Genomic DNA, 12,400 nt, shown 5'->3' with positions numbered 1-12,400 from the left:
GCGTGCTCTACTATTGAGGGAGCTTAAGTTATATTAATATTCTCCTTTTATTCTCATTATATATATATATATATATATATATATATATATATATATATATATATATATATATATATATACATGTGTGTGTGTGTTTGTGTGTGTTGTGTGTGTGGATACTAAACTACTCCACGATAAACCATATTCACACAAATGATCCTCGGGAACTTTTCACCCAATCCAAACAACCTTGTACATAATGGGAATGGAATGCGTTTGTCACATCATGATAATGGTGTGTCATTATTCTCTTCCCTTCTCGTCCAACGCAACGACCCCAATTGGATTCAGTAGTCTGATGTCACGCTGCCCGGCAACGGCGGCCATCTTGGTTCTAAAGAAAGAAAATCATTACTTGTTATTCTTCATGCTGGCTATAACTTTTCATTTTTCCCCCCTAGATACGCTTTTATGCTCGCCGGAGAAATATTTCATACGGGCGTCCGCCATTGTTCCAATAGTTTAGAGCCAGTGTTACTAAGTTACCATGCGTCATTAGGAAGGAAGTGACGTTACGACTGTTGAAGAGTAGGACAACTCGTGAGGAAACAATATTTTCAAAAGGGCTTGATGATTTCTCCATGTGAAAGACAAAATAAGATTACTAATCATAATATAGCTATTAAATAACAAGACACAACACCCAGCTCACGAGTTAACCGCCGTGCTATGAAAAAAAAAACCAGCCGTATCTAAAATTTGGCCAGAAAACTCGTCCTTCATGGAAAACATCTTGGCAAATCTCTCAAACCTGCGACTTCGCGAAGTCCCAAGTTTGAGAGTTTTGCCAATTTGAGGGTCATTTAAATCAATCGATATTTGAAGGACGCGGTTTCTGGACAAATTTTTAATTCGAGTTTTCCCAGAGTATGGCAGTTAATTAGTAAAAATCATTTCTTGACATCTGGATCCACCCGATATAATACCGGTTTGAAGGTGTAGGTCACAAATTCTGTTTGTATGTCAAGTTTTAAGACGTTTCATAAGAAGGTTTTTTAGACATTTTCATCGATCGATTACATGACTAAAAGTTTTCTGGCCTCATTTATAATTTGTTATTTTATTTTATCAGTCTACGTGTCGGTACAGTTCCTCGGGATTAGATTGTAAGCATTGAAGTAAACAGACCGATAACTGTGGCTGTGGCTTCCTTTTATCGTCCTAAATAGGGTTCAACAGTCGTGACGTCACTTCCCTCGTAATGGCGCATTGTAACTTAGTAACTGGTTTTAAACAACCGGAACAATGGCGGACACCCTTATGAAATACTTCTCCGATGAACATAACAGTGTATCCAGAGGAGAAAAAAAAACATTATAAATCTGATCATGTTTTGACTTTTATGCATTCTGATCACACAACATGTGAAAAAGTTCTAGCCAGCATGAAGAATAAAAAGTACCGATTTTCTCTGTTTAGAACCAAGCTGCTCGTTGCTGGACGGACATGACATCAGACTATTGAATCATATTAATGGAGGCCAGGATCATGCACAGAACGTAAATGTGTGGCAAAACTCTCTGGTGCTTACTTAGTTACTTCTAAATGATGCATTCATAAAGCTTTACAATGAATTTGTGTGTTTAAATAATGAAGGCTGGGTGGAGTTCCTGACTTCCCACAGTGGGCAGGGAGGTACATACTGTGTCTTCTACCCGCCTATATCTGTTCTCCAACAAGTTTTCTGTCTACGTCTTGGGATGAGATTATTTGGTTTTGTCCTGGTCCTGACCGGATACGCTAGCTGTGAGGGAAGCAGTCGAATGTATAGAGTTTTGGAGATTATATTTTTTGTCTTGTAAATCATCTCTCTGTTATGCACTGAAGTATGTTTAGTGCATATTATATATGATTTGTAAACATTTGGAGTGTGTTCCTCTTAGTGGGGAACTATGCTTGTGTCTGGATGAGACGTTAATGTGATTTCCAACTAAGTACTTTGATAGCGTGCTCTTGGAATCTACATCTGGTTCCTATTTGAACCAATTCCCCTTTGTTTCACCTTATCTTCAGTGCTTTAATTATAATTCTTGAACTTTTTACTAGGCCCCGTTTTCTTCCTTTTCACTAGCACTGATATGAACTTAATATGTTGCAAGCGTCGTAAAACCCTTAAAAACAAAACAAACAAACATATTTGTGGCCATAGTCAAAATTGTTTTACCTCCAATGCTAGCATTACTTCTGACGAATATTTAGTTTTGTGTCCGCCGTAAACAGCCGTAAACTGAATTTAAAATACGTTTTCACATTATTACAAAAAATAACCGTTTATTTCATAAATTAACATGACCAGCAACTTAGGCACTTGCCAAAAAGTATTAAACCCGAGACTCCTTCAAATGATAATTTACGGCAGTGTTTGTTTATATGGTGACATTTGGATCATCGGAAACAGAGATGTGGTCACTTTTCTGTGACCGTAAGCTGTCAAAATATCAAGTGGAAATTCAAATTCTCTTGAAATAATTCTATTAGAATTTTTAAAAATGTTGATTTCCAATTTTGGGATTCAGATTAAAGAGAAGTCAGTTGGCACCATGAACAGTGTTCATGCATATGACAAAAATAAATAAATAAAATAATATAATATAACCAAGAGCGAAAGCAGTTGTACCGAGCCGCACTAAGATTCTTAGCTCAAGTAAAAAATAGATGCCAACAGCGACCCCTGAATCCCGAACATTACCCACTCGGCTATCGTGCACCCGTTTCTGTAGTGTTAAACGGACAGTAACAATTTGCTTGCTACCACCTACACAGTACCCGAGTGTATCGGATTTAGCAGACGCAATCATTGCCAGTTGGATAGGAGAGCCAAAGGAAATAAAAATCAAATCTGCACAGACTTAAACCGGTTAGTCCGCTTCACAATTTAATAAAATATGCCCCATCAATAAATTAGAAAATAAAATGCCCCTACCCCCATCCCCTCCCTTTCCCCCTTTTTTACCTTGCAATTACGTCATTAAACATTTATCACCCCTGCCCCCTCCTCTCTTGACAGTTGAGTCAGAATCGATTCTAAGAAAAGATTAATGCTTGTGGCCTTTGTACGTCTCCCTTAAACATTTCTTTCTGCTTTTCAGATTTGTGTCCGTCACAAACAAATACTGCATAAACAATCATCGAACCCGGAATTCAATTCAACATTTCTAAGTATTATCTCCATGAGAGTGCGTTAAAAATGTTCGGAGTGTCTATTCGTCCTTCAGGCCGTATCCTTTCTTTAAAAATATAGCATTGTGGAGAACATTGTGCTTATTTGAGTCAATAAAAAAATTGATACGGCGCACAACTATACTGAAAGATTTGAAAATTAGAAATGTATTTTTTCCAGATAGATAAACAGATAACTTGATTTCCTTTTATAATTTAAAGTCAGTTTGAAAGTTCGTTGAGTCAAACAGATATCATAAAATATGTACCAACGACGACACTTGACTCCCAAAATCAACTAATTTTGACACTGTAAAAAGTTGTCAATTTGCGTCATCTATTTATGACATAAAGTATTAATAATACTTCCGTTGTGTTGTTGATTTAGCGGTAATCAGTGTTGTTATGTATATTCTAATTGCGTGTATGTTTGTGTGTGTGTGTGTGTGTTTGTGTGTGTGTGTTGTGTGTGGTGTATACATGTGTGTGTAGGTGTTGGCATTTTTCAGCAAATCGTGGCATTCATAGTGATATTATTCACTTGATCACATGAAGGTATTTCAGTCGCCATTTTGATTCTTTTTTTACTATTAGGGTTAGCTCGAGATAGAGGGTATTTCTTTTTCTATTAAGGTTAGTCATAAGTTTTAGTAAAGGTGCTAGGATGTTTGTTTTCCCATAAGTTAAGTAAAGGGGAGACATTCCGAAAGCTCCTACATCCCCAGTATTCTTTAGATTTGTATTTTCACCGTTGATATTTTGTAAGGCATTTATTTATTCAATTTGTCATTATATCTAGAAGTATTTTAAAAACTCTAGAACAAACCTTGATAGATCTGTGAAAGTTTAAAATTTCTTAATTTGACCATTGTTTTGATTTTCAGCCGCCATTTTGATTTGTTAAATATTGAAAGGTAGTGCAAAGCAGTCCGAGAGTTGTTTTTTTTTTTTCTATTAGGGTTAGCTCGAGAGGTAAGTCATAAGTCTTATTAAAGGTGCTAGGAAGTTTGTTTTTCCATAAGTTAAGTAAAGGGGAGACATTCCGAAAGCTCCTACATCCCCAGTATTCTTTAAATTTGTATTTTCACCTTTGATCTTTTGTCAGGCGTTATTCAATTTGTCATGATTTTTTCTATTAGGGTAAGCTCGAGATCGGATGATTTTTTTTCCTTTTAGGGTTAGTCATAAGTATTATTAAAGTGCTAGGGTGTTTGTTTTTCCTATTGGGGTTAATTAAAGGTACTAGGTTTAATTTTTTCTTGGGGTTAGTTGAGGGAATATATTATTAAATATATTATTGGGCCACACAGAAAAATCAACCGAAGATATACCAAATTACACAGACAACGTTGTTTACCAATCTGCCCTCATTAAATGATGATGAGTACAATATCGAATGAAAATAGTTCTTTCCCCGCGAAATTGCGGGCTTTTTACTAGTTCTTAAAAAGTGTCTAGCCGACCTTCAGTGCTTATGCAACGAACAGGGCTACCCAAAAATGTTCTGGGTTGCATTTATTATATAACATATTATGGAGAGAGAAAAAGTAATTGTGCTAAATGTAGAAATTATTTATCTCAATAACATCCTCTTCAGGTACAATTTTGATCTTTTTCAATCTTATTCCCCACAATGTAATCTTTTAATGTTTTCTCTCATCTTTTCTTTTCTTATGTATAGTCCATTAATGGAGTTGCAGTTCCTCCAATAGATAGAACGCAGCGACGTCACTCCTGTCTTTGTTACTGTTTTTTTTTGCCATCCATGTTTATGAGTAATTCTCATTAAACGTTATTGACCAGATTATAGATAGAACGAAGTCACTCGTTAACGTCACTCGAGTCTTTGTTATTGTTTTTTGCCATCCATGTTTATGAGTAATTTTCACTAAACTGTATCAACCAAACTATAAACGTTCAATGTTACACATAGTTTTGTGTGTTGAACCGTTATACTTTCGGGTGGCAATGTTGTGAATTTCTTAGCCAAGCAAAGACTCTCTATATTGTTGATTTTACGACGGAAAGAAACATGCGCTTTTTGGAAGAGCAATATCAACATTAATATCTGCTCAAAGCGCTTTACAAGGGTCCCAAGCCAACAGCAGTAACATTTGATATGATATAGATAGTTCGAAGTTGACGTCACTCAGGTCTTTGTTATTGTGTTTTGCCGTCCGGGTTAATGAGTAATTCTCACTAAACTTTATTAACAAGACTATAAACGTTCAAGGTTACACACCTTATCTGTGTGTTGGTCCGTTTACTTCCGGATGGTAATTGTTGTGAGCTTCTTAGCCAAGCGCATACTATCTATATCCTGCTGGATGATTGTTGTAAGCTTTTTAGCTGATCGCAGAGTATCAATAAACTTTTAGTGTATTTGTACGATATATATATAGCGGGAAGATATGGTGTGTATTATATTTAAGCACATACCATCAACACACAAATACCATGTTTACCGACTTGACATTGAACACCCACATACGGAAGGAGTCCCCGAGTTTTCTGTCTCCATATCTTCATTTTAGTCTCCAGTGTAACCTTGAACGTTTACAGATAATCTGCGCTTGCATAAGAAACTCAAAACATTGTAACCCGGGAGTATAACAGCCACCTCACAAAACTATAGATAGTATGCACTTGGCTAAGAAGCTCATAACATTGCCATCCGGAAGTATAACGTATCAACACACAAAACTGCGTGTATCCATGAACGTTTATAGTCGGGTTGATACAGTTCAGTGAGCATTACTCATAAACACGGATGACAAAAAACAATAACAAAGACCTGATTGACGTCATCTTCGAACTATCTATAACAGACCACCTCACAAAACTATAGATAGTATGCACTTGGCAAAGAAGCTCATAACATTGCCATCCGGAAGTATAACGGACCAACACACAAAACTGTGTGTATCCATGAACGTTTATAGTTAGGTTAAGACAGTTCGGTGAGCATTACTCATAAACGCGGATGGCAAAATACAATAACAAAGGCTTGAGTGAAGTCATCTTCAATCTATCTATAGATAGTATGCAGATGACGTCACTCAGGCCTTTGTTATTGTTTTTGCCATCCGCGTTTGTGAGTTGTTCTCACTAAACTGTATTAACCAGACTATAAAAGTTCATGGTTACACAGAGTTTGTGTGTTGGTCCGTTATACTTCCGGATGGCAATGTTGTGAACTCCTTGGCCAAGCGCATTCTATCTATATGTAACCTTGAACGTTTATAGATAGTATGCGCTTGGCTAAGAAGCTCATAACATTGCCATCCGGAAGTATAACGGACCAACACACAAAACTGTGTGTATCCATGAACGTTTATAGTCAGGTTAATACAGTTCAGTGAGCATTACTCATAAATGCGGATGGCAAAAAAACAATAACAAAGACCTGTGTGACGTCATCTTTGAATTATCTATAGTCTGGTTAATACAGTTTAGTGAGAAATACTCATAAACATGGATGGCCAAAAAAAACAAAAACAACCTGAGTGACGTCATCTTCATTCAATTTATACCATAATCCAAGCGCCTCACACTGCTTCACTTATCTATTTCCCAAATAAGCTATACAGACTCAAATTTTTAATCCATACGTTAAAGTCACCTGATAGGCGTCCTTGTTGTACTATAACGTTTACAATATCCATCACTGGCTACAGCAAGTGACACATTAACACCAGAGTCGAATGAGTCAAAGTATGAAAAAAGCCTTGCCTAAAGACATAACATAGCACCTACTTAATGGGAGCGATGAATATTCATGTTTTTGTCAAACCAAGTCACCAATCACATGATTTGTTGATGTCCAACGATTGGATATTTCTTTACAAATGTAACACGCTGCTTTGTGTGTGCGTAGCCATCGTTAACGTATAGCCTGACACTGACCAAAAGAGGAAGTCAAAAGACCAGTTTTTGGCTACAAAAGAAAGCAAATCGTGAGTTGTATTCAATAGTTCAATCAATGGGACCACTTGTTTCCATGAGCACTACTAACGACAAATCACTAGGCAGTGCAAAAACCAAATAATGACGTGAAAAGACAAGTCCTTTTTGGGTCTCAGTGTCAGGCTATAACTTTAACGATGGCTACGATTTATGAAAGTTGTAAACATACCCGCGTATCAAGTGAACAAAATGACCAATAGTGATGTGAAATATTTCAAAAGATGTGAATACTTTTCACTATGTGGGTCACTTGAGCACATTTTGCAATGTGACCAATGACCTCGAGCACGTGGAAAGGGAAAAAGATCATGCCCATTTTGTTCAGACCTCGTTTTGACTCCCACCCACCCCAAACCCCTTCTTACACACACATAAACAACAACAACAACAACAACATCAACAAAAATGAAATAAAAACTGTGCCTGTCGACTGTGTCTGTGATCAGACTGGCATTTTAAGGCCTTTAATCACACGCTATTCTGTCGTACTCTGAGAAAAAAAAACACCTATTTAAAATTTTAGCCAGAAAACTCGTCCGTCAAATATCGAGCGATTAAAATGACACCATCCTGTCAAAAAGTCTCAAACTTGAGACTTTAACTTAAGTTTGATAGTTTTTGTCAAGATGAGGACCATTTTATTCGATCAATATTTGATGGATGAGCTTTCTGGCCATAATTTTAAATACTTGTTTTGTTTTTCAGAGTATTGCAGGATTGGTGTTGACATTTAATTTCCTTTTAATGTTGCTTGTAACAATGGCGTGTATACGTAGATTTATACCTTAAGACATGCATAATTTGTTTTTCTTTTATTGTCCACTGCTTTAAGACTTTATTATTTGAGCGTATTTTGAGTTTTTATATAGAACAATGATTACTAAATGTTCTCAAAATGCTTTACAATGAGTCTCAATCCAACAGCAACATTTGACTTGTATAGCAAAACTTTACGTCTGTAAGGCGATATTACAGTATTTTTTCTTCAGAGGCAACGCTGTTACTCGCCAAGTATCCATTATACATCTAAGTGCGGTGAGAGAATATGAGTAAAGAGCCTTTTCCAATGACTAAGTTGGCGCCGTGGGACTCCAACCAGGGACCTACAGATACGAAGGTGAGTGTCGTACCACTAGACTACAAAGCCTCACGTGATACATACAGTGTGGACAAAAAAAAAAAAACGAGAATAATTCTTGTTTTTATTGATTAAAAAATCAAATTAAATTTTGGTAACACTTTTTAAAATTTAGATACAATATAACTTTCCAACTGAGGATAAATGGTATCAATATTTTATGACGTCACCGTTGCCTGGAGACTAAGTTCAATAATTCTGTGTATCATAAAGGTTGATAGATTTATTCCTATAAATTTAACACCCATGTGCTCCCTGCCAAACAAAGGTAAAGCTTTATAATATCTGTCTGGATATTAAACTGCTTTTGCTTCAATGGCTGTTTTAGATGTGCTCAATGTAAATTCAGACTGAAGCTTGGCGATGACAGCGCCGATACGTTTTGGGATAAAACTACCTATTCTTTTGTAATGGCTGCGTGATGTTTGGGGAGCTATAGAGATGCACTTCAATAAGATGACCCCTCAAAAAATGCAAAGATGATATTTTTAGCTCACCTCTGTGCCAGAGTTGTTGTTTTTTTTACTATTATATTTGAAATCGGACACTTCTACATCAATAAATCCTTTACAAAATTAAGGATAGCTTTCTAATATCATATGTTGAAATATTATACAGGCTTGACACGGGGTTTAAGTTATCTTCTAGGGAGCACCTCATTGGTACCCCATGGAGGTAGATGTAAGAAAGGTGTACCTATCACTGCATTGTTTTGTTTTTTGCAAGCTATTTCAGTACGTCTAACCGTTTAAGCTGTGCGCGCTCCACATTGAAATACAGATCTATAAAAGCGCTCCCATTAATAGACAACAGTCAATAAGCAATTTATTTGTTCTTCTCGGCTCGGAAAAATCACATATCTTTACAATTTTAAGCCTGAAAACTCATTCTTCAAATAGGGATTGATTGAAATGACTCTCCTTTTTCAACCCTATTGACAAGATGAGGGTCAGTTTAATCGAGCGATAGCTGAAGAACGAGCACTCTGATTACGACAGTATAGCATTGTCACAACTTTACACTACTTAAATAAGGGCTTCCCCATAAAAAAACCCCATATATTTCAAACCTTTAAAGGTTCATTAGTCTGTAAACGCCAAATAGAAGTGTGTTTAAATTTGCCATTTCCCAAGAATCAGAAATATTGTCATTCGTATTGAACACGAATGATGTCATAGCAATAATGGCTATCCTTATTGAAAATTGATCAAAAGCAGAAGTTTGAGGTGTTATTTGAGTTCTCAGGCAAAAGGGCTAAAGTCATCTGAAATTCTTGCAATGGTGAGACTCAAGTAGTTTATGGTAAAAATGTCTCAGTAAGATCACAAGAGTATCATTGATGTGAATTGTTTAAGGCCGGGTACAGGCGGATGGTGTCGTGTCAATTGGATCCTGAGTTTGGCACTGACCCCGAGACATTTTTTTATTCTGTTTTGATCTGGCACTTCTCTGTACCTATTTTTCTCATCATTATTGATACAGGTGCCCGCTACACTCTTTTTCTGAATTTTATTCTACCCAATATCAGAGCTATTCCATGTATGTCCTATCTGTTTATATGTAACCATGTCTTGTTTCATACAGAGAATGGTGGATAGCTCCCCAATTGGATTCAATAGTCTGATGTCACGTCGCCCAGAAACGGCGGTCATCTTGGTTCTAAACAAAGAAAATCTGTACTTTGTATTCTTCATGCTGGCTAGAACTTTTCATGTGTCTTGTGATCAGAATGTGTAAAAGTCAAAACATGATCAGTTTTATGATGTTTTTTCCCCTCTGGATATGATTTTATGCTCGTCGGAGAAATATTTCATAAGGGCGTCCGCCATTGTTCCGATAGTTTATAGCCAGTTACTAAGTTACAATGCGTCATTACGAGGGAAGTGACGTCACGGCTGTTGAAGCGTATTATAGAGAGTTCGCAGGGTTAGTTAGTCTCGATGTGGTCCCCACGGTACTCGAAAGAGAGGGGTGCATGATTGGTACTAAGTTTGGAAGCCATATTTTTGTGTGGCTGGATTAGCTCAGTCGGTTGTGCGATCGCTCTTTGTCCTCTCTCTCCCGGCCAGGAGGAGGGTTCGTGTCAATTGGATCCTGAGTTTGTCACTGATCCCGTGACCTTTTATTCTCTGTTTTCATCCCACACCTCTCTATAGCCTATTTTTCTCATCATTATTGATACAAGAATCGAATTCAAACTAGCAGTATTGTGCTATAAGTGCCTTAATGATCAAGCACCATTGTATATTACTGAATTTTTAGAAACTTATAAGCCAACGAGGAGTCTACGTTCTGCACTAGATTCTACAAAATTAATTGTTACAAATAAATATAAATATAAATTTTACGGCGGCAGATCGTTCAGTCACGTCGGACCTTCCATCTGGAACTCTCTTCCTAAAAGAATAAGAGAAGCGCAGTCCTTATCAATATTTAAATCAAAGTTAAAACACCATCTCTTTGTTAAAACACATCTTGATTAATGTATCTTTGTAATTTGACCCCAATATGAATGTTAATTTAGTTTATGTTATTATATCATTATTTTATATTATTTCCGTATTTGACATAGCATGTGGATGTACATTATGTACATGATTCAACATATCTTGTATTAATGACTTTATGTTTAGTTATTACATTGTTGTATAATGATAATATTATGTTGATGTAGTTTGTATAATGTTTCATTTGTATAATAATGTCACTGTATTATTGTTTCGCGCATTGAGCATCACCCAGTGATGAAAATGCGCGTTATAAATGTCATGTATTATTATTATTATTAAGTGCCCGCTCCACACTTTTCTGAATTTCGTCCAGGACAAAGGAAAATGTCGATAGAATTAATGAGTTGATTCAAGAGGAAAGAATTTTTCCATATAATTACAGTTGATGAGCTGAGATACATTAAGTTCTGTTCTCGGCGAAGCTGGCAGCTGATCACATGACACAACGATAGGTCATCTGTAAGCCGTTTTGAAAATAAGATATCAACCCAAAAATGTAGAAAATAAGGCCATTTTCCGGTTTTTCATGGGGCAACCCTCGTATCTGACTTGATGATGGATTTATAACTTTCAAACGTGACCCGTCGTGTCAATCCTGAATAGTGTTGGGGTGTGCAAGATTAAAAGAATAGGGAAGTGTGATGTTTAAAAACTGGTTCCAATCTCATTGGAAGTGTAAAACCACTCTTGTGGAGGACTGGACCGGTTATATACATACCGTGTGTAATTGATCCTCTGGTTTCAGAGTGATGGCATCTATTTTGTGGCCTAAATAAATACTGAACGTCATTAAAGATCCATTCTCGCTTTTTATGTACCATAATCTTAAGACTTAAGAATCGGCCAATACATCCTGCTACTAAAATAGTTATGCCACTTATGATTCAATATGCAACCTATTCATCGTTAGTCCTCCAAAGAACTGGTTACATACACATTTCTAATGAGTTTGGAACCGAAAAAGTAGAAGGTGTGACGTCATGACTTCACTGGTCTATTGAGTTCAAAGTCAGAAGTGCGGCTAAGTGGTCTAGTGGTATGACACTCGCTTTCGGATCGGAAGTTCATGGGTTCAAGCCTCGCTCGACGCATAGATGAGTCCTTGGAAAAGGCTCTTTACTCACATTCTCTCACCGTACTCAGGTGTAAAATGAGTACCTGGCCGTTAACAGCGTTGTCTTTGTTCGAAAAATGATAATATCGCCTAATACTCGTCATGCCCCGTCCTACATTTTAAGTGTTGCTGTTGATCAGGGACCCCTTGTAAAGCGTTTTGAGCACGATTAGTGGATATTGCCCTATATAAAAGCTCATTTATTTATTTTAAGTGGCCAGAATAATGAAGTATAGATTTTGTAGTTAAAGATATTGTATTCTCTTTCCTTACTGAAAATATGTTATTTAATTTCAATCCCAAAATTCGGATGTAAGCATTTGATCCACCTCAGACTTAGACGAGAAACATCAAATTTGTTTGTTCTATTAAAAGTTGGTCGTTGAATATCTTTAAATACAAAACTATGGTGTATACGTATTGTGCCATAGGCTAGATTATAATTTGACTTTATTCCTCGGGAAATTGGAATAT

The sequence above is a fragment of the Berghia stephanieae genome, chromosome 2 (genome assembly GCF_034508935.2).
Source record: "Berghia stephanieae isolate SIO BIC M18660-M18661 chromosome 2, UCSD_Bste_1.3, whole genome shotgun sequence".
Classification (NCBI taxonomy): Eukaryota; Metazoa; Mollusca; class Gastropoda; order Nudibranchia; family Aeolidiidae; genus Berghia; species Berghia stephanieae.
The sequence above is the reverse complement of the archived record's forward strand: the minus strand, read 5'-3'. Positions refer to the sequence as shown.